General features: G+C 42.4%; 1 protein-coding gene across 2 annotated transcripts in view; it reads right to left on the reverse strand.

Annotated features, from left to right (window-relative positions):
- Positions 1–23,303, reverse strand: part of LOC126355740 (UDP-glycosyltransferase UGT5-like) — a 93,318-nt gene extending 70,015 nt beyond the window's left edge. Inside the window, exon 1 of one of the 2 annotated variants that reach the window (XM_050006120.1) lies at positions 22,937–23,303. The gene's annotated coding sequence lies outside the window, so the exon portion shown is untranslated. The remainder of the gene's footprint in view (positions 1–22,936) is intronic. The other variant, XM_050006121.1, reaches the window with a different exon arrangement.
- Positions 23,304–24,148: the final 845 nt, after the last annotated feature.

Raw genomic sequence — 24,148 nt, forward strand, 5'->3', positions numbered from 1 at the left:
TTCTGCAGCGTTAATTTAAAAGAGAGGTCTGTAAGCATGTTTTCGATTAGCGTTGTGAACTTTGAGCTTGGAACGGTTTAATTTGGCTTATATATAAATATACCCAGCAGCACGGTGACGTATGTTGCTGTGAGGTCATTAAAGGAAACTGGGGTTTTGTATTTCAGTTAGAAGCCCGTTTTTGTAAAAGGTGCTACGGTGAAAATTTCCTCGCTGTAGCTTCGATTCTCACGAAATCCTCCAATAACCTATTCACTTACCGAAGATGTACGGTGACGTATGGCTACAGCACGGATGCAGAAATTAAGCTTAGTAAATTCGGCCACTTGTATGAAACAATTAACAAAAATCTTAGAAATGAAACTAGGAAATATATTCAAATCAAACACTACAAAACTGTTGCAGATCCCACTCAGCTCTATGTACGCGAGACACGAGTGACTAACGAAAAGCAAGAAAGCCGTAATCAGGCACAAGAAATAAAGTTTCTAAAGAGAAAGTTCCTAAAGACAAACTAAAGAATTAAGGTATTAGAGAATAAGCAAAACATCTTCTTCTAAATGATACAATTTTAGATCACAGAAGAAAATGGAACGAACACCTAGAAATAATGAAGAGTGCGAGACACCGCTTATAGGGTAGAGAAAGTGTCAAGGAAGAAGAGACAGACGAAGACCCCGGCAAGGATGGGTACCGTGACAGGCAAATTTGCCTCATACCGGGAGAGGAAAAGAAGGTGTAGCCGAAGGATTCGGTTTTTGACCGAGGAAACTGCTTCTTAACGTCAAGAGGTGTTGTTTTCTATTTTTCTTTCATTTCTGTTCATGCTCTATGTTTTTGCTCAGTTACAAAAGAGAATATGTTAGAAATATGAGAACAAGGATTCTGTTTTCCAAAATCATCATGGAATGGAAAACTACATTGCATCTCAAATCTGCAGGTGGTAGCAGAGAGAAATAAGAATATTTTTTTAACTGTGGCCTCTGATATGCACGAAATTTATACGAAAAACATAAGTGTATTGACAACACGAGCAGGAGCAATTTGGGAAAATAATTAGAAGACTGTCGAAGATAGTCTCAGGAATACTTCGGTCTGTAAACATTACTACACATGAGGTATTTTGCAAGGTGTCAGTCATATATCCCGGGGCCCCAAAAAAGGTAGCAACTTTTCCCTATGTCCATTAGCTCATTCTGTTATACAAATATGTGTTGCGGTAGGAATAATATGACATCACACGGTATTTATTTGTCTCACTGAAGCATTTTTACATGGAATATATTTAATTACTATTTTATGTAGGACGCTCAGACTCTCCCCCACCATGTACTATACACACCAAAAACTAACAAAAATTATTCTGATTTTCTATGCGTATCTCTGATTCGGTTTTGAACATTTGAAACATTATCCTGAGGCTGCTTATAATTACAAGAGCAAACAAAAACAGTGAATGATAAAAATACGAATAACAATAACAATGATAATAGAAGGCACAAAGAAGCCGTGTTTAATATCATTAGAAGCACAAAGTAAAATGACAGGGAAAAACTGAAATGACCGTAACTATTCAGAAAAAGCTAACATTTTATTAACGAGACCATTAATTTCGGTCAGCTGTGACCATATTCAGACCTTAATGAATCCAGTACATTACATAATTCGTGTCATTGCATGTATAGATAGTACAGTTACATTAATCATCCATACAAGCTTCGTCATGACATGGCTGATTAATGTGACTGTGAGGCGTAGCGCCGTATACCGATCCTGCCTTGGAGGCGGTTAAATGGGAGATTTGTCTCAGGCTGGATAGTGACAGATAGTGACGCGAGACTGGACGCGCACGTAGTTTGTGTGTCAGCCGATAGAGGACAATATTGGAAAGGGGGACTGTGATTTTAGTTTAGATTGTGCTCACTAGAGTGCACTAAAGTAATGGAATGTTTTTCATAAACTGTTCACGTATTTTCATAAAGTGTTATAATGACTTTTTGTGTATGTAAAATGTTATAAATGTGTTTTAGCAGTATGAGTAATGCGAGAGTGTGGTTTAAGGTTAATATGAAGATAATTGTTTAACGAGTTGTGTAGTAGGATTAGGTGTGGGAACATTTCAAAGAAGTATGGGTATCAACAAAGAGGATTTTTATAGAATAGATTTGTAAAGTTAGTTTATGGTAAAGGGAAAGTTAATCCTGATATAAATAACAATAGTAAATAACTTTATGCACAAGCAAAATTTCAGCATGTTAGATAATTACGTCGGTAAAAAGTGCAGTCGTTAGGTTAACTATTTTGCGATTGGTTATTGATTAAAGGCGCGGACTAACGCCGGAGAATGTTGTTTTGCTATTTGCTGTTGAGTAAACTGACCAATGGTAATGCAATATTCTTCGCACGCCTTTCTCTGCTGGTAGAGAAGACTTAAGTTGCCGGATCTAGCAGTATTTCTTATATCAAAAGTGTGATAAAGTGACGGCATAATTATTCCGAAGGGCGTGTAGAAATTTCGGAATTTTTAAGCGTGTTGAGCAGGTCGGTGGCTAAAAACTGTCACTGAATTTGGTACCGACAGACTTAATATTTGGCGAGCATTATCCATCAAAAACAGTCAGTATTTATGTAGCTATTTTTGGTGAGCGCACTGTAAGACCTTCGGTACACACACCATCAGATTATTTGACTTGTCGCTCTAACGAAGTAGGCAAGTGTCAGCAATATGTCTCGTAGTCTTATCGTAGCGTGTTTATCTTCTGTCGTTAGGTGGGACGATAGAAAAGCCACCTGCACGCTTAGAGTAGTACGTTGACGGTGACCAACTTTAAACAGAACTTGATTAATTTTCACACACATTTATTAAAATAATAAAAAAACGTAGATATTACGTAACTTGATTCTGGATGCTGTTTCAATTGACAATCTGATGTTCCTTTGGTCTTGGTACGTTAATCTTATTCTTGCATATCTCTGATACTTGACAAAGTGTCTATACATTTATCTTCATGGCTGTGTACAGGAATATGATAATCTTATCAGGCGCAGACTGAAACTTAACTATAGACTAATGCAGACTAGACTTGGCCACTGTTTCGATACAGTGTATCAATACGTGGAACTGTTTCAGTGTTTCGGAACGGCTGTGGTTCACTGTTTTGAAAGAGTGGTGTTTCAAAAAAATGGCTCTGAGCACTATGGGACTTAACATCTATGGTCATCAGTCCCCTAGAACTCAAAACTACTTAAACCTAACCAACCTAAGGACATCACACACATCCATGCCCGAGGCAGGATTCGAACCTGCGACCGTAGCAGTCGCGCAGCTCCAGACTGAGCGCCTAGAACCGCTAGACCACCGCGGCCGGCAGTGGCGTTTCATTCCGCCCATCTCTCGTATAACCGGACTCTTCGATTTCGATCCAGACACAGAAACAGTATCGTTGTTTCAAAATAAGGCTGTTTCAGTCCACCTGTGCTTGGAACGGACTAATTGTGTCGAGTAGGGATGTTTCATTTCGCTCTGTGTCGGACGAGATACTATTTCATGAAACACTAACAAGAGTGTCGAAATCTTTTTGACAAGAAATAGCATGAAGCTTAAGATATCCGAAAACAAAGCTTCGTTTCTATCTGACTATCCTATTCCGAAATGGCCTAACATCTGCTTTATAAAAACTAACAAAACAATAAGACAACGCATACTATTCACATTCAACATAATACAAATGTGAAAATCATTTAGTTAAATTACACTTTTTTATAACATACGCTTCTCTGTTCATGTGCAATAGTCATATTAAGTAACGCAAGTAAGCCTCCAACATTTTGCATAAAAAAAGGCGTAGAGTGACAGTTATTAGTCATATACATAAATTTGATGTAGGTATAATTGCAAGCAATCTGTTTGACATACCACTGATAGTGTAATGGTGAACGGGAAGGGCTGGGAAACAATGATAATTTATAGTGACGGTACGAAACACCTTGAAAGACAACATTTTTTCTGTTATATTTTGTTATTTATTCGAATTATTTGGCGTTATTTGTGAGTCTATAGTCACTGTGCCTATTATCCACAATGATTCCCTTTGTGTGCATGGAAATTAACAAGATGGGTATATTACCTATACTAGCGGAATGTGGGAATCCCAGTTGAATATCCGTTGTTTCTGCAGTTTACTCCCACCTCCAGTTCCGTTCGTGGTGGTTCTTCTATCTTCAGCTACGGCTGCCCTCAGCCAATTGAAAAGTATAATGCCACACGACACGAAAGCAGCGCATTTGGTGCAGGAAATATGAAACAGCCAAGACACCTAAGTAATAGTTTCATACTTTCTGCGATATGATTAGCGATCTCGCACCTCATTTGTGTTTATAAGGACATACTTATACAATAGACATTCAAGATGATAAAATGTGTAGGGATATTAGATTACAAATTCACTGTTTCGAAACAGTTACGTGTTTCAGTTTGCCCATCTCTATTGCAGACTGACTAATCGGAGGTCTGTACACTGGATATAAGACCTCGAGCGTTCAGGTATCACTGCGCGAGTGTGATCCGCGAGGAGAAAATGTTCTACGTTGGCAGCAATCTCTTTTTTTTTTTTCAATTTCCCCGGAAGGGGGCGGGCTGGCAGCAGCTTAGTACGCTGCTCTACAGCCGACAAACTTTTTTTTAGTGAAAAGAACGGAAGATGAAAAGAAACAAGAAAAACAGGCGATAAAACGGTGACTTTAAGTGTAAAAGGGCGGAAGTTAAAACAGAAAGCAAAAGGGGTTGGCAATGTTAATAAAAGACACAGGAATCAGACAAGTAACATAGTACACACACAATTAAAAAAACATGGCGACAATCTGGTTTCTGTTGACAAGAGATAAAAAGCACACCCAGCGACAGTATGATGGCCGTTTGCAACACTTCCCAGACAACACAACACGGAACACTCACTGTAAAACACTGCACGAAAACGGCGGCACAAAGATGACACTCCCGAGCCAGCAATCTCATTGGCTGCGTTACATATTAATACGCGGATCGGCGGAAGCAGAAATTGGTCCGTCTTTACGACAGCGCCATCTCGTAGTACGGAGACGGACTAGCGCTGCGCCTGCGCTGTTGTGCTTAGCGGGGCATGCTCTAGTGGGAAAGTTGTGTACGCGCTGACTACTTGAAACCATGTACACAACACTATTACGTTTTCGGGAAATGCAACATCATAAACTTGCTAACGTGAGTAAAAGGGATTGTCAGTGACTGTGTTAAGACTAGCACGGGCTTGGCAGTGATACTTGTTCACCTAAGTTTCAGAATATAGTAATTCAAGACAAAATTTCCAAACTTTCATTTGTGTGAAAACTTTCTCCCGAATCGAAGATTAGTGACTTTAATTGCAGCCTGGTTCGCGTCGAAGTACAATAGGTTTCACTCGGCTTTCCTACAGATGATCTGCTGAGACAAAGTTCACAGGTAGGTGCAGGTCAGTCATAAAGGGACGGAAAGAACCGCACCGCCGCACGTGGTGCATCGATGCCAGGAAACACTAAAGACGTAGTATTTTGTATCCGTGGTCGAAAGAAAGATTTTGATGGACTGAACAATGAACGTTAGTGAAAGAATTTAGTGAACCGGTACTAGCACAAGTTTGAACGGAACCCATTTCGAGTTGCTTTAGTTTCAAGAAAGAAGATGATACGCATCGGCTGCAGTAGCAACGGGAGCGCACCGAAGCAGCAGATGGCATGTTAGTGGTGAAGTAAAAACTGTGTCAGAACGAGTGGATGAGTCTGACAAAAATGTTCTTCAGCTAACTAACCAAGTAGAAGAGGTGGAAAGTACACTCCTGGAAATTGAAATAAGAACACCGTGAATTCATTGTCCCAGGAAGGGGAAACTTTATTGACACATTCCTGGGGTCAGATACATCACATGATCACACTGACAGAACCACAGGCACATAGACAAGCAACAGAGCATGCACAATGTCGGCACTAGTACAGTGTATATCCACCTTTCGCAGCAATGCAGGCTGCTATTCTCCCATGGAGACGATCGTAGAGATGCTGGATGTAGTCCTGTGGAACGGCTTGCCCTGCCATTTCCACCTGGCGCCTCAGTTGGACCAGCGTTCGTGCTGGACGTGCAGACCGCGTGAGACGACGCTTCACCTTCTAGAGCACGTTGGGTGGCACGGGATACATGCGGACGTGCATTGTCCTGTTGGAACAGCAAGTTCCCTTGCCGGTCTAGGAATGGTAGAACGATGGGTTCGATGACGGTTTGGATGTACCGTGCACTATTCAGTGTCCCCTCGACGATCACCAGAGGTGTACGGCCAGTGTAGGAGATCGCTCCCCACACCATGTTGCCGGGTGTTGGCCCTGTGTGCCTCCGTCGTATGCAGCCCTGATTGTGGCGCTCACCTGCACGGCGCCAAACTCGCATACGACCATCATTGGCACCAAGGCAGAAGCGACTCTCATCGCTGAAGACGACACGTCTCCATTCGTCCCTCCATTCACGCCTGTCGCGACACCACTGGAGGCGGGCTGCACGATGTTGGGGCGTGAGCGGAAGACGGCCTAACGGTGTGCGGGACCGTAGCCTAGCTTCATGGAGACGGTTGCGAATGGTCCTCGCCGATACCCCACGAGCAGCAGTGTCCCTAATTTGCTGGGAAGTGGCGGTGCGGTCCCCTACGGCACTGCGTAGGATCCTACGGTCTTGGCGTACATCCGTGCGTCGCTGCGGTCCGGTCCCAGGTCGACGGGCACGTGCACCTTCCGCCGACCACTGGCGACAACATCGATGTACTGTGAAGACCTCACGCCCCACGTTTTGAGCAATTCGGCGGTACGTCCACCCACCTCCCGCATGCCCACTATACGCCCTCGCTCAAAGTCCGTCAACTGCACATACGGTTCACGTCCACACTGTCGCGGCATGCTACCAGTGTTAAATACTGCGATGGAGCTCCGTATGCCACGGCAAACTGGCTGACACTGACGGCGGCGGTGCACAAATGCTGCGCAGCTAGCGCCATTCGACGGCCAACACCGCGGTTCCTGGTGTGTCCGCTGTGCCGTGCGTGTGATCATTGCTTGCACAGCCCTCTCGCAGTGTCCGGAGCAAGTATGGTGGGTCTGACACACCGGTGTCAATGTGTTCTTTTTTCCATTTCCAGGAGTGTAGGTTGGATGAGCATGACAGTAGACTATGCCAAGTTGAAACTAACCTCAAACGTGGAATTAACAGTAGTGGTTGTAATTTTGTGGGAGAATCATCTGAAATGTCATACGTCACTAACAGACAGTTTTTACGTTTTGATCTAACAGGAAATATGCATCCAAAATCTTTTAGAATGATTTGGAACGTGTATTACCTAGTTTGTGGTCAGACAAACAAAAAATAGGTTTTATTACGTCAAAATTCTAATGAGAGCCCATAACTTGGGGTGTTCTTGCTACCTAACAGTATGATACTTTGGATAAATTTAAAGAGGCAATTTTGAAAGAATATTGGGGTAAGCAAAAACAGACGGAGTTATTAAATAGCTTCTGCGCAGGGGAAAAGCTTAATCCCACAAGGAAAACTGTAAAAAAGTTTGCGTTAAAGTGGATGACAAATTTGTCTTACTTAAACAACAAAATCGAGCCAGAGCAAATTGTTATGGGTTTGGAAGGTAAACTGCCTATGCACTGGTGGAACAAACTTATTTCAGCGCCGAGGGATGATGTGCGTAAGTTCATTCGTCATTTGGGGAGGGTTGAGAAGTTATTGCATGAGGAGGAATATGCAAATCGTAATGACAGACCACCAAATGATGTAGGACCGCGACATAATGTAAACATTAACATAATTGGCGTGTTCCGTGGAAATGGCAGGGGCAGAGTAGCCGGGAGGTGGCGCTATCCTTCAGATAATAGGCGAAGTAATGGGGAGCAGGTGTACAATTATCGATCGTATTCTCTAGTGCGACAGAATGATGCTGCGCAAAGGCAACAGCAGAGAGGGGAAACGTAAGAAAGGATACTGAATTACAGAATCCGTCAAACTAAATGCCGTCTGTGAAAGGGCTAGTATTAACCAGACAGGAAGTAATAGTCTGAGCCCGCTACCAAAACCTTTTGTATGTGTTAATAGTAATGAGACAGGGACTGTATGGGAGGTACAGGAGAAGGTAGTAGCAACAGACGAAACGAGCTACGTAAAAATCTGTACGTTTAATGGAGGTTTAGCGGATTTTTTGGATAGACATAAACAAGATAAGCACTGTATTGCAGACGAGAGGGATGGTGTATTAGTGGAAGATGTGACAAAATCCGATTGCAAGAAAGTGGTTAGCAACCAAGTTGAAGTCGAGTCATGTTCTGAGGAAGGAGAAAGTACAGAGGCTGCAGAATCACAGGAAATTAGTGATGCTAGTGTGGAGGAAATATTAGCGTCTATAAATGACATCTGTGAGGCAATTAGGGAGAAGCAGGAGGATGGTGACCAAAGTGGGGGTCCACTAATTAATAGTGAAGAAAGGGAAGAGAGAGAGGCTATAATGGAGAATAGCGAAGCGCCAGAAGTGAATTTTGAGTTGTCACTAGTGGACAGAATACTTAGTACTGGGGATAAAAGTGATGAAGGTGATTCTGCAAAAATCTGTGTAATTTGCGGAAACAGGTAAGGTTTCGATAGAAGAAAGTTTGTGGACAACTTGTTGGAGGAGGGTGCTGATACTAGCAAAGAAAGGAAAGTATCGAGTCAACCAACAATTAGTCTGCGGGTGTGTGATGAAGAGGTACAGTGTTTAGCAGATACAGGTAGTTATTTATCTGCTGTGAGTAAAGGTTGATTAGAATCATTGCAAAAAGGGAGTGATCTTGTAATTATGCCAGTAATGGGGGTACAGATTATTGTACCGAGCGAGGTGGCGCAGTGGTTAGACACTGGACTCGCATTCGGGAGGACGACGGTTCAATCCCGCGTCCGGCCATCCTGATTTAGGTTTTCCGTGATTTCCCTGAATCACTCCAGGCAAATGCCGGGATGGTTCCTCTGAAAGGGCACGGCCGACTTCCTTCCCCATCCTTCCCTAATCCGATGAGACCGATGACCACGCTGTCTGGTCTCTTTCCCCAAACCAACCAACCAACCAACAGATTATTGTAACTACTGGAAAAGTGAAAAAACCTGTTAGACATGAAGTTCTGTTGCCAGTGAAAATAAGTGGGTCTGGAGTATTCCATAACTTACTTATAATTCCTGATCTGCGTATAAAACGTTGATTGGTGTAGATTTCTTTAACCATTACAAATGGAGATTAAATGTTAAAGAAAGTTAGATAATTTTTGAAATAAATCGGAAAGATGTGGTTGTGCCCTTTTTTTCGAAAAGACTATGCGATTAATGAAGTAGTAGCCAGTATACCAGTTAGGTATTGTAGGACGACAGAGGATTTGTGGGACTACAATTAGTATGGAGATGATTTGGGAGTGGACCCTGAGGAAATGTGGGCGGTAGAAGACAAAATAGAGCAACAAGTGAAAGAGGTGCCAGATTTAGAGGAGGATCAAAGGGACCGGTTAAGAGTAGTGTTACTAGATCATAAAAATGTTTTTTTTTCTGATGAACCTCGCTTAGTCAAGGGGTACGAATGCTACTTAAATGTAAAAGATTACACTCCTTTTTTCAAAAAAGAAAAAAAAAGAAAGAAAACTATACCTATCGCTGAAAGACACAGGTAAGCTGTTAGGGAACTTATACAGAATATGATTAAATGGGGGATTGTTTTTTCGAATTGCCAGTCTTCCTCTTCTAATCATTCTGAGCTGAATCTATCTTCAATAATATTCTTCTCTATCAGGGAAGGTCGCTTCTTAGTTGTAAGATGGAGTCATGGGATTAATATGAAATACACTTTGTGGTGAGAGAGATGGGGGTCAGTTTGTGATTGAAGGCTGAGTGACATGTACAAATATGAGAATAACCAGATGTGACAAGGGCAGTTAGTAAAGGAGATCTAGGTGAAGAATAATTTTACGAGTGGAGTATGAATGAATGTGGAGAATATATGTATATTTTGTAAATACAATTCTTGAGTGCTGTTACATAGTGGTGAAACTATGAGGAAGATGTGGAAAAAGAGACACTACATAAAAGGTGGTAACTATGTACTATAAAAATGTTTGTAAGTAATTGCTTTGCAGGAAATATGTTTTTTACCATTAAATATTTTCAAGTTAAGAGAAAGCTGAACAGAAAAAAATTTATATAACCTCTGCTTACAATAGCAACTAATTCTTTTAAATTCATTAAGTTTTCAGAAAAGAAGAAAATTTTAGAAAAGATTTTCGAATAGATTTGATCTTGCTGATTTGAGTAAGCAATACTCTGTTAATTTACTTTCATTTGAATTAAAATTAAACTAAATAGTAAAAAAAGTAAATAATCTCCTGTACAATAACTAATTGTATATTAGGATGCATGTGAAGGAAGTAGGCTTAAACGGAAGTATGATTTCAGGGATAGCAATGCATATAAACCATGGAGGGACCAATAAATGGAGAACGGAGGTGTGTTATGGACGCTACAATGCAAGGTGCCATACTCAAGACTCACGGAAAAGTGTGTGATAGAGAGGCGATAGTTATGTGAAGTTTTTTTTTTAAATTAGGACAAAATACTATCATTAAATAGTAGAACACCAACTGGAGTGCCTGAAAAAAGACATTCAAAAAGTAGATGTAAGAAAAATTAAATGTTAGGAATATTTTGTGACATTTGCAAAAAACGTTTTCAACTAAGAAAGGATTATTATCAAGGAAATTAAAGATTTAAGACTAGGTTAGTTATAGACTGCCAAGTCCTAAGTAAGAGATTTGTGATTTTAGTCTATGAGAATGAGAATATTTTTGTAATATATTTTGTAATTTTAAATCAGGATCGATATTAGTATAATTTTAAAATTTTTTGGAATGAAATTTTATAATCATAGGGGGTGTGAGGCGTAGCGCCGTATGCCGAGGCGGTTAAATGGGAGATTTGTCTGAGCTGAATAGTGACAGTTGGTGACGCGAGACTGGACGCGCACGTAGTTTGTGTCGGCCGATAGAGAACAATATTGGATAGGGGGACTGTGATTTTAGTTTCGAATGTGCTAGAGTGCACTAAAGTAATGGAATGTTTTTCATGAACTGTTCACGTATTTTCATAAAGTGTTATAATGACTTTGTGTGTATGTAAAATGTTATAAATGTGTGTTAGCAGTATGAATAATGCGTGAGTGTGGTTTAATGTTAATATGAAGATAATTGTTTAACGAGTTGTGTAGTAGGATTTGGTGTGGGAACATTTCAAAGAAGTATGGATATGAACAAAGGGGATTTTTGTAGAATAGATTTGTAAAGTAAGTTTATGGTAAAGGGAAAGTTAATCCAGGTATAAATAACAATAGTGAATGTCTTTATGCATAAGCAAAACTTCAGCATATTAGATAATTACTTCGGTAAAAAGTGCAGTCGTTAGGTTTACTATTTTGCGACTGGTTATTGATGAAAAGCGCGGACTAACGTGGGAGAATGTTGTTTTGCTATTGGCTGTTGAGTAAACTGACCAATGGTAATGCAATATTCTTCGCGCGCCTTTCTCTGCTGGTAGAGAATACTTAAGTTGCCGGATCTAGCAGTATTTCTTACATCAAAAGTGTGGTAAAGTGATGGCATAATTATTCCGAAGGGCGTGTAGAAATTTCGGAATTTTTAAGTGAATTTTGTGACGAGAAAAGACATATATTCCGCCTGGCGTACTGAGCAGGTCGGTAGTTAAAAACTGTGACTGTATTTGGTACCGGCAGACTTAATATTTGGCGACCATTATAATAAAAAACAATCAGTATTTTTGTAGCTATTACGTTTTCGGGAAATGCAACACCATTAACCTGCTAACGTGAGTGAAAGGGATTGTGAGTGACTGTGTTAAGACTAGCACGGGCTTGGCAGTGATACTTGTTCACCTACGTTTCACAATATATTAATTGATAAAATTTCCAAACTTTCATTTGTGTGAAAACTTTCTCCCGAAACGTAATATTAGTGACTTGAAATGTAGCCTGGTTCACGTCGAAGTACAGTAGGTTTCACTCGGCTTTCCTAATGATAATCTGCTGAGACAAAGTTCACAGGTAGGTGCAGGTCAGTCGTAAAGGGACGGAAAGAATGGCGCCGCCGCAGCTGTACCATTTATATAAGCAATGCCACGAATAACGCAATGTACTGGATTCACTCATTATCTGAAGATGGTAACAGATGACCGACATTAATTTCCTGGTTAATATAATTTCTGTGATCCATGCCTGGATTTATAACAAAACAAGTATTTCCTGGATCGCTGTCAAACCTCATTACGAACATGTCACAACTCGTGAAAGAGCTGACTGTTTTTATAGAAGACTGTAGACAAGGGGGAGGGAAAGATGAAGGGGGAGGGGAAGAGGAAGTTGAGCCTAGTGATCTACGGGCAAGTGTATGAGTTCCTTGAGATTTCGCAGAAGACCCTTCTAGAGACGCGTTCTTGTCACAGAAAAGATGTCTGAGAAGATGACTCTGTTATACAACTGAACAGAGAAAATTTTAATTTGTTGGGAGCCACTACTTCTATGATATTTCGGTAGATGCGTGACAGGTGAGTGTGAACGAGAGGGAGTGCAGTGACTGAGCAGACGGTACTGCAGCAAGAGGGTATGGCAATCATTACTTCTGTATTCTCATAGCCGTGATAATTGTTTCTTAGCCTAGGGCAATATGATCGAAAAAACGATAGGCATCAATGTATCGAGCCAAGCATCCATCGCCAGTTCCATCCGGCGTGAGGTTCCTCAGGAAAGTCCTCGAATTATATAGCTAGCTCGTGGTAAGGATAGAGCATGTAAATAGAGACCTGAATAACAGTTCACCTGCCCGCGAGTACTCCAGACCAGCAACGCAACCAAAATGTGTACTGACGCTGGCGAAGACTTCAGCAATGGATCTCGACAGTGCAATCGGCTGACATCCGAAAGCAGACGTGCCTGTTACGGCATTTATGTCGCTACGCCCGACCTCGGCACTGCAGCTCGCCTCGGTTACGTCACGGCTGGAGGGGTCCCTCCGAAGAACAGCCGATATCTCGGGGCCACACGGGTGGCGAAAATGCCGGCTCATGCAAGTGTTATAAAGTCTCCTTAATCTTAGTTTACTTAGAGATAAACAACCGTGACTTGGCAACACGTGTGCTTAAGTAACACCTTCCTTGTGACACCAAGCAGAGTCTGGTATTGAAGAGACTGCCAAAAACAGATGAACGACGATATTTCCATATTATTTTCTTATTCCGCTTATATCCTTTATATCTACCAACAAACTGGGACGCATGACTCTACGAGAGCTTAATGAATACTTCTCAGGCTGCCAAAGAGAAATGACGTAGATACCAGCGAAAATGTTTTTTTGTTACGATGTTTCTATGTCTTTGGTCTTGTGGCACAGTTTTTGCCTCTCGGACAGTCTGATACATCCTTAGTTGAAGTGTGGTAGGTTATGGACGTTTTCAGTATCGCTATATTGATTTGTGATTGTATCTGTTAGCCGGACGCAGTGGCCGAGCGGTTCTAGGCGCTTCAGTCCGGAACTACGTGGTTGCTACGGTCGCAGGTTCGAATCCTGCCTCGGGCACGGATGGGTGTGATGTCCTTAGGTTAGTTAGGTTTCAGTAGTTCTAAGTTTAGGGGACTGATGACCTCAGCTGATAAGCCCCATAGTGCTTAGTGCCATTTGAACCAGTTTTTGTATCTGTTAAATGTAGAAAGATTTGTTGTAAAGAACTGTAAGGATGAATATGATGCATACATTGTAAGGTGAAAACAATATAAATTTTGAATAATGTTTTTTACGAGAATAAATTTAAGGTAAGACAGCAGCACTGGGCAGCTAGTTTGTCGGAATGATTATTTACAGCTAGTTAACTTCGTTCACTTGCTCAGAGCTTAGAGGAAAGCAACCCCACTTCCTTGAGTCATACATTAAGATATCAACCGATTACGCTATTTGGTTTTTATCCGTTTTATCCGTTTTTCCGTTAAAAATGTACCCTTTTAAAATCATTATTCACTTTGTTCACACAGCATTGCAGAGACCAATGTTATGTGTGAAGATCATGAGAAGTTTTACTCTGTGTTTTTGAATACATACTTTAATTTAAAATCGTTGTCTTGGAATATCATTTCTTAGGAATAGTTACTCTCCCCACCCCATTGTTGAAAGACGGTTTATCATTATGCATTACCACATTGCGTCATGTGGTATGCAACAGTTTGAATATTGTTTGATAATTTTATTTAAGAAATAGTAATCTAGCGTAGCCACTGCCTGCTTGCTGTTTGCAGTTGTGCTTTCGAGAAATCTGCAAAAATGTAGTCAAGAAGCGACGTTAATTGAAATTTTGAATAGTGCCAGATAATTGTCTTACTTCAGTTGCGCATTTAATATAAAGATAAGCTGTATTCAGACCAGTAAAAGTTCAGTTCCCATTAGGTTCTGGTTAGTCAAAGGTTAGCATACGAGTTTAAGTTAGGTAGCAATTTGAGCGTATATAGCAGGCTCATCCAAGAATTGCGCCCGGCGGGCGCGCTCGCGGCCCGCGGGCACAAGGCAGTGTAGTTGAGCGCCCCGTTCGCGACAGAGTGCCGCCATAGGAGCGAGAGAGAGAGAGAGAGAGAGAGAGAGAGAGAGAGAGAGAGAGAGAGAGGGAGGGAGAGGGGGCGCACAGCACGGCTCTGCGCTGGACTGTCCCGCGGTCAGATCTAACGCAAAAACAAAATTATTTTAGAATTAACTTTATGTAAGGGATATAGAGTCTCATTCTTCCTGTTAGTAGTTACAAGTAAGTATTTTTCGTTATACTTCGTGCTACAATTTTTTGTATCCCTTTTCAGAGTTTAGAAATGGGATCTTTATTTTGCTGTTTTGTAAGTAATCATTTGAACTGACCAAGTTTGAAAACTTATTAAAATGGAATTAAGATTATAAAGCCCTTTAATTCTTACAGTCAACATTGGTAAAGAAGACAATTAACATTTTACACTTTTCTCTTTTTCGAGGAAACGATTCTGTCTAGGCTTGGTAACCTCAAAGAATTAGTCAAATTTTTATCGCCAAGCAATGAACGGTTCTTACTTTGAGCAAGCTTTAAAAGAGAGAAAAAGTGCTCACAAATATACGTGGATCCTAAGATTGAGAGAACTTTGGCCGCGTGCTTGTACAAAAGAGGATATTTCTCTCGTGGAAGACAGCCGTAAAAGTCATCCAAAGTTTTACGCACAAGAAAGCGATCCTTCAGGCGGATATGGCACTGCCCGAAGGGAAAACTGGCGAACAAATATATCTATCGGCCGGCGGTCGGGTGGTCCGCATGGCCAGCTAAGCGGAACGGCTCGGCCACTGCAGCGACATATGAATTCGCCCGGGGCGCTGGCCGCGGGCGGTAGCGTCCCAGGGGCACAGTTTGGGCGAGCCTGTTATATAGTTTTGGTAATACATAGACTTTTCATACTGTGGGAGTTAAAGTTGGGTTAAATTTCATACAGAAACACATAGTCGGGGACTTACATATTTCGACCTTTTCTTATAGGATAGTTCGTTTGTGTCTTTGTCACGATTATGGATTACTTTATTACGTAAACAATTGCCATAATAGTGCAGTATCTGTGCGGATTTCATTTATTGTTGAGTATTGGAGTGCACGATAGTACAGTCTTTTTCGTTTGTTTGGTCACTGCAGAAGTTTTTTCCGAGAAATAATATTTCTTCACGTTTGGCACAACAGGGAAAAATGTGACACTCCGTCATACCACAAGACAACAGAGGGTTTTACGAAATAGGTGGTTGACACACGAAGAGATAGTCCACATTGAGCAATTATTAACTACCAATATTATACATGAGACTGCAGGGAATTGCGTGGATCCGCAATTATTAACCATAAGTGTAGGATTCCGAGGCCAGTGTCACATTTAAATATTTCTTAGTTGTGACAGCATTGTCAATATGTAAAACTACCGATGTTTCGGTCACTGTTACAAGTGACCTCCTTCAGGTTTTGCTTTTAACCAACAAAAAAAAAAACACCCAGAAGAAAGTCACTTGTAACAGTGACCGAAACGTCGGTAGTTTTACATATTGACAATGCTGTCACAAACCAAGAGTTTTTTTGACAATTATTAACCAATTTAGCGAGCAATAATGGAAAGGACAAACGATGGATAATGAGGGCGCCAATTCTGAAGTCGAGTCGGTCGGTGATAAGTCATCACAGTCTACAGAAAGCTTACAAAAGTTTCCACAATCTTGCTGAATTTTACAACTAGTAAGAGACACATCAGAACAAGGTTTTTCGTCAATGTCGTTTGATGGAACACAGCCGACATCACCTACAGTGAACAGTTATATAGAACCAAAGTGCGCGAATCCGACGAATTTCCTGTAATCAATTCGTCAGATCCTTAAAGAAGCAGAAGATGAATTCAGTAAGAAAACTGAAAAATCACAGGAAGAATATAAGAAATCACAGGAAGAAAATAGTCTCTTAGGGAAGACATAAAAAACAAAGAATGGAAATACAAGGTCACCGGAAGAAATGTAAAATACATTATTTAGGAAAGACCAATACCCAGCAGTTTTACAACTAGATAACGTAACCTTGAAACAGAACACGAAAACATAAACAAGAGCCAGAGTTATGACAAGGAGGAATTGTTAGCTAAAATCAACAATCTAGTTAGGAGTGCAGGAGCTGCACAGTTGTTTAAAAATTCATACACCTGATAATCATGCGACATAAGGTCTTAATGGTCTCTCATTTCTTTAAGAAAGATGGTCAGTTTCGTTTGACTTATGTTATAGACACGAGCCCCCTCATTTTGCTTAATCTTCGCAACCTTTTAGCCACACTAGCACACCTTTCTTCTTATATAAATGAAATTTTTTGTAGTCAAACTGTCAGTTTATTGGTGCTAATCGTTATATGTATCGTGGTTTTTTGATATTTTACTTACGATGCAAAGTTCTTTTGTGTGTCACCATATCCTGGTATTTGTTGCGTTACTTTTTTACTGTTTGACAGCAATATCTAAAAATATTTTAGCTGAGGTACTTTTACACTCTGTTTCCTACTATACACTTATTGTTATTAAGCTACTGCTAGTTGTAATCCATCTCTAGTAATCACTAAATTCTTATTCTGTACACATTTTTTGTAGGACTCTGTCGGCCAGAGTTAGCATGACGGTTGCTTTCCGAAGTAAGCTTAATTGTATGATCTCCCGAGGTGGGTAAATTAATTTACCGAAATCAGTCAAGAAGTTAATTTAGTAAAAAGTTGTGCAGCTGACGACTGATTGTGTCTATTCTTAACGTAGCAAGATATTCATACACGTGGAATGTATCATTAGGCATGTAGCAAATAGATTACTTGTGTAATGGCCAGGATTTTCATCATCACGTGATAGTTGGATTAGTACTTAAGACTTGGCAAATAACAAAGCTAAACCACCAAACCGCGCAGTTCCTAAGCATGAGCGCTAGGAGAAGCATCATATAAAGGGACAGGTAATTTTCTCGATAAATGGCTCTGAGCACTATGGGACTTAACTTCTGAGGTCATCAGTCCCCTATAACTTAGAACTACTTAAACCTAAGGACATCTCATACATCCATGCCCGAGGCAGGATTCGAACCTGCGACCGTAGCGGTCGCGCGGTTCCAGAATGTAGCGCCTGGAACCGCTCGGTCACAGCGGCCGGCTTTCTCGACAAACTTCCTGTAGAACTGCATACACTAACATACAATTACGGTGGATCTGGAAAAAATCTGTAGAAAGATTAAGCAAGGCGTTAATGACTTCGAAGAAGCTTGTGAAGTACATGATACGTCATACAGTGCAACCAAAGATGTTACAGAATGTCACGCAGAAGATCGTATTTGACGTGATGGGGCTAAGCAGATCCGTTCAAAAAAGTCCGTTGATTTAGGACAATATCTTGCAGCTTTAGCGTCAGTAAAATACACTCCTGGAAATTGAAATAAGAACACCGTGAATTCATTGTCCCAGGAAGGGGAAACTTTATTGACACATTCCTGGGGTCAGATATATCACATGATCACACTGACAGAACCACAGGCACATAGACACAGGCAACAGAGCATGCACAATGTCGGCACTAGTACAGTGTATATCCACATTTCGCAGCAATGCAGGCTGCTATTCTCCCATGGAGACGATCGTAGAAGTGCTGGATGTAGTCCTGTGGAACGGCTTGCCATGCCATTTCCCCCTGGCGCCTCAGTTGGACCAGCGTTCGTGCTGGACGTGCAGACCGCGTGAGACGACGCTTCATCCAGTCCCAAACATGCTCAATGGGGGACAGATCCGGAGATCTTGCTGGCCAGGGTAGTTGACTTACACCTTCTAGAGCACGTTGGGTGGCACAGGATACATGCGGACGTGCATTGTCCTGTTGGAACAGCAAGTTCCCTTGCCGGTCTAGGAATGGTAGAACGATGGGTTCGATGACGGTTTGGATGTACTGTGCACTATTCAATGTCCCCTCGACGATCACCAGAGGTGTACGGCCAGTGTAGGAGATCGCTCCCCACACCATGATGCCAGGTGTTGGCCCTGTGTGCCTTGGTCGTATGCAGTCCTGATTGTGGCGCTCACCTGCACGGCGCCAAACACGCATACGACCATCATTGGCACCAAGGCAGCAGCGACTCTCATCGCTGAAGACGACACGTCTCCATTCGTCCCTCCATTCACGCCTGTCGCGACACCACTGGAGGCGGGCTGCACGATGTTGGGGCGTGAGCGGAAGACGGCCTAACGGTGTGCGGGACCGTAGCCCAGATTCATGGAGACGGTTGCGAATGGTCCTCGCCGATACGCCAGGAGCAACAGTGTCCCTAATTTGCTGGGAAGTGGTGGTGCGGTCCCCTACGGCACTGCGTAGGATCCTACGGTCTTGGTGTGCATCCGTGCGTCGCTGCGGTCCGGTCCCAGGTCGACAGGCACGTGCACCTTCCGCCGGCCACTGGCGACAACATCGATGTACTGTGGAGACCTCACGCCCCACGTTTTGAGCAATTCGGCGGTACGTCCACCCGGTCTCCCGCATGCCCACTATACGCCCTCGCTCAAAGTCCGTCAACTGCACATTTAGTTCACGTCCACGCTGTCGCGGCATGCTACTAGTGTTAAAGACTGCGATGGAGCTCCGTATGCCACGGCAAACTGGCTGACACTGACGGCGGCGGTGCACAAATGCTGCGCAGCTAGCGCCATTCGACGGCCAACACCGCGGTTCCTGGTGTGTCCGCTGTGCCGTGCGTGTGATCATTGCTTGCACAGCCCTCTCGCAGTGTCCGGAGCAAGTATGGTGGGTCTGACACACCGGTGTCAATGTGTTCTTTTTTCCATTTCCAGTAGTGTAATTTGTGGAGAAACGAAACTGAGTGCATGGATATGTTGCTGACGAGCTATGAATGCCTCTCGCAGTCCTGCAAACTTCGAAGGTGGTGTAGCAAAATGCATTAGATCATCTTCATCAGCAGAAAAGGCTCGTAACGCAGAAAAGACGAAAAAGGCAAATCAAAATGAGAAGTGTTCTACCCCTACACAACATTCCAGGTGAATTTCTTCCATTTCTCTTACCAGCATTAGCTGATCTGCCAGATATAACGTCTTTAGGAGGAGGAGATAATGCAATAAGTCAAATAGTAATAAATGTGAAAAATCCACAGGAATAGATTTAGGGAGCCAAAAGACGTAATAAATCGATGGATTATACGAATGCATGTCGTCTTTTCTTTTGGACATGTCTGAAAAAACAGATACCATACATTGTCCCCAGCTGTGATGCGTATTAAGTTCATTGAAAGGGACGTGGAAGAAAGGAAAGGGAAGGAAATAATGGTGTCAGCTGCATCACGTCTTCATGCAGCAGCAGCAGTGACGAATGAGAATGTGGGCCTGACCGGAACCAGAACCTGCATTGCCTGCTTACCTGGCAGTAGCGTTAACCAATGTGCCACCTGGACAGTGTGTTTACGGCAAATGCGCAGACTATCTCAGGACGCTCCCTGGCCAACTCAAGCGCCAATTATCCATAGTCCCTACCCATCTCCTTCATCTCACTAAAATTAGGTCGAACTCAAATATGTCCCGACAGAGAACATTGTAGAGGTGAACCAAATATATGAACGTGTGGTATCTGTTCTTTTATACATATCCAATAGAACAGACACCATGTGGCATCTGCAGCTCTGATACATATTATGTAAATTGAAGGGAGGGAGAAAGGGAAGAAAAGGGGAGGAACTAATGATATCGGCTGCATTGGAAATCAGTGGCAATGAGTGAAAATATGTGCCACACTTGGTCTCGAATCTTGGATCTCCCACTTACTAGGAAGTTGGATTAACTACTGAGCCACCCTAGCACAGTGCTTATCGCAAATACACGGATTATTTTGGCAGCACACACATTCCCACCTAGCGCCACATCCTCCATGCTCCCTAATATTAGGTTCCCACTAAAGGTTGAACTTAAATGTGGATCCACACTGAATGTTGTAGACTTATTTTCCATCGAGGCGTATCAGTTATATGAAAGCACGGTCTGTTCTCTCAGACATGTCGGAATCAACATACACTACGTGTAATCCGCAGCTGTGATATGTAACATGTAAATTCATGATGGACAATGGGAAGGGGGAGGGAGGAAGAATAGGAGAGAGAAGGAACTAATAACATCAGCTGCATTGGGACCTTACGGGGAATCAGCAGCATTGAGTGAAAATGCATGCTGGGTTGTGACATGAATATGGGAACATCCGCTTACCAGGCAGCTGCATTAACCATTACTCCACCTGGACACAGTACTCGTCGTGAATGCCTGGGCAATACCGGACGCTCCCCAGACAACCCACATTCCCACCTAGTGCCACTTATCCACAGCCCTCTTCCATCTCCTCCATTCTCACCAATTTTAGGTTCGCGCAGGAAGTTGAACGTAAATGTGCATCCGCGCTGAAAGTTGTGGATACACTGCCTATCGAGGCAAATCAGTTATATGAACGTGTTGTGTCTGACGTATGAAAGAACAGACACCACACATTCATGTAACTGATTCGCCTCAAGTAGGTGTTTTCGCTGCTGTAGCGGTTAATCCGCACATCAGTAGCAGAGAAATTGCGCGAGAATCGGGAATCTCAAAAACGTCGGTGTTGAGAATGCTACATCAACATTGATTGCACCATATTTCTGTGCACCAGGAATTGCATGACGACGACTTTGAACGTCGTGAGTAGTTCTACAACTGGGCACAAAAGAAATTACGGGACGATGACAGATTTTTTGAATGCGTTCTATTTAGCGACGAAGCGTCATTCACCAACAGCAGTAACGTAAACCGGCATAATATGCACTATTGGGCAACGGAAAATCCACGATGGCTCCGACAAGTGGAACATCAGGGACCTAGGCGGGTTAATGTATGGTGCGTCATTATGGGAGGAAGGATAATTGGCTCCCATCTTATCAATATTTCATGATAGGCAGGCTGGTCGTCGAAGCACCATACCATGACCTGCAATTTCACCGGATCTGCCGTCGCCGGATTTCTGTCTGTAAGGAAAGTTGAAGGATATTTGCTATCGTGATCCACCGATAACGCCTGAAAGATGCATCAGGGCGTTGTCAGTGCATGTGCGAACATTACGGAAGGCGAACTACTAGCTGTTGAGAGGAATGTCGTTACACGTATTGCCACATGCATTGAGGTTGACGGACATCATTTTCAGCATTTATTGCATTAATGTGGTATTTACAGCTCATCACGCTGTAACAGCATGCTTTCTCAGAAATGAAAAGTTCACAAAGGTACATGTATCACATTGGAACAACCGAAAAAATGTTCAAACGTACCTACGTTCTGTATTTTAAATTAAAAAAAGCTACCAGTTACCAACTGTTCGTCTAAAATTGTGAGCCATATGTTTGTGACTATTGCGGCGCCATGTACCACAAAGCGAAAATTGGTCCAACTAAAACTCTCATATTTCTTTACGTACTACACGAATATGTAATAAAAATGTGGGTTCCTATTTGTAAAAAAACGTGATTTATATCCGGTCGACCTATGGCAGCGCCATCTAGCGGGCCAACATAGCCCCATCTGGTTTCCCCCTTCAAGCTATGTAAGTTACGTTCTTTGTAGTTTTTTTGGGTGACGCTTATTTGTTGAGATATTTGTTGGCCCGGTCACGATCAATGGACTACCCTATATATAGTTCCTTCTCTCTCCTCTTCTTCCTCCTCCCCCCCCCCCCCCCATCGCCCATCGTGAATTTACATGTTACATATCACAGCTGCGGATTACACGTAATGTATGTTGATTCCGACATGTCTGAGAGAACAGACCGTGCGTATATATACCAGGATTCCATGACGACAATAGTTTATTTATGGTGAAAAATGTCACTTTCATCGTTCTAGCAGTACGATTGTGGCACCGCAAAACCTATTTCCCAATGCTACATGCTTGAAAACAACGATGAACGACATTGTGGTTGGCGCATCATTTCCACTGGAACCGATGCGATGCACTTGGTATTCAATACACGGACTTAACAGCAACACTGAAGATGTTCGATCATACATAGTGGAAAACGGTTAGGATTATAACAGATGAGTATGTAGCAGTGCAATCTCTTGAATACAAGAAGACAGAGGATGCCAGTTCTCAACTCTGAAGATTGTAAGTGATAAAGTTACGAAAGCATTTGACGATGTATCACTACTGTTAAAATGGATGATAAACTACCTTTTTAAACAAAGCTGCTTTTACTTTACTCACCTTGATTACTCTCCTACACGTGCCAACAGATGTAGTGCCCGCCCACTGATAGATACAGTGGGAGCCAGGTGGAGCGGCGTGGTTATGGAAGAGAGCGTGGAGACATTCGCTTTCCCATCTCCGCACCATACGCTAAACGACTGGTTTAAAAATGTTACTGTCGTGAAGCCGAGTCTGAACCGTAATTAGCCACACGTATGGTGGCGGTGATAAACACTCGTGTGTAGAGATTATGAAAGCTAATGTGGAAACACTCGTTTATCCATCCCCGCACGAGGTGGCGAAACTAAATTTCTAGAGCCATAAAGGCTTTTCTTGAACAGCAATTAGCCGGACGAACTGTGACGGTTGAAACCCTTGCTCGTATAAACGACGAACGTAAGCGTTCCCCGTGTCGTTAAACTTCTTCTGCGACTTACAGCGTTTATGCGAAGTACTCGAGCACTGTGGTAATGCAAGTGTACATGGAGACAATAGTTCCTGCTTCTCATTAATTTTCTTCCACGAACTACAATGGTCGTAACGACGCTTGAAGATACTTGCTAATAGGTTAATTATGGACGGGCGCAGATATTATATACTGTCTGTGGCTGTCTCCGTTTGTAACAATGATTGACAAATACTTTTCTTTCGTAGCACCTCACTGAAGCGTACGCTCAGGGGTAGGTGCCGAGTAATACGCTGCTTTGGTCTCTGCATAAAACGTCTGAGAACGAACCGCCTGCATCATCCCCACATAGCGCCGATGGGTCTCAGGAACGCACCGAACGCCAGCATCGTTGTCCTTTACAGAATTAAAAAAATCGTTTTGGCACTTACTCTTTAGAGGCACAAACTAAAAATAATGATCTTTGTGTTACAGCTAAAACGTCTAAACTCCATCGAATATTTTCCATTGCGGATGAGGTATTCCGAATGTACCCATCATGAAACATACCTATACACTGAGGCGACAGAAGATATGAGATAGCAATATGCACTTACATAAATGGCTGTAGTATCGCATTCACAAAGTATAGAAGGACAGATTGGTGTAGCTATTATTTGTACTAAGATGACTGGTGTGAAAAGATTTCCTACGTAATTATGGCCGCACGACGGGAATTAACAGACTTTGGGCGCTGAATTCTAGTGGGAGCTAGATGTATGGGCCATTAATTATCGGAAATCGCTAGAGAGTTCAATATGCCGAGACCTACGGTGCCGAGAATC

This window comes from Schistocerca gregaria, chromosome 3, assembly GCF_023897955.1.
Source record: "Schistocerca gregaria isolate iqSchGreg1 chromosome 3, iqSchGreg1.2, whole genome shotgun sequence".
NCBI classification, from domain to species: Eukaryota; Metazoa; Arthropoda; class Insecta; order Orthoptera; family Acrididae; genus Schistocerca; species Schistocerca gregaria.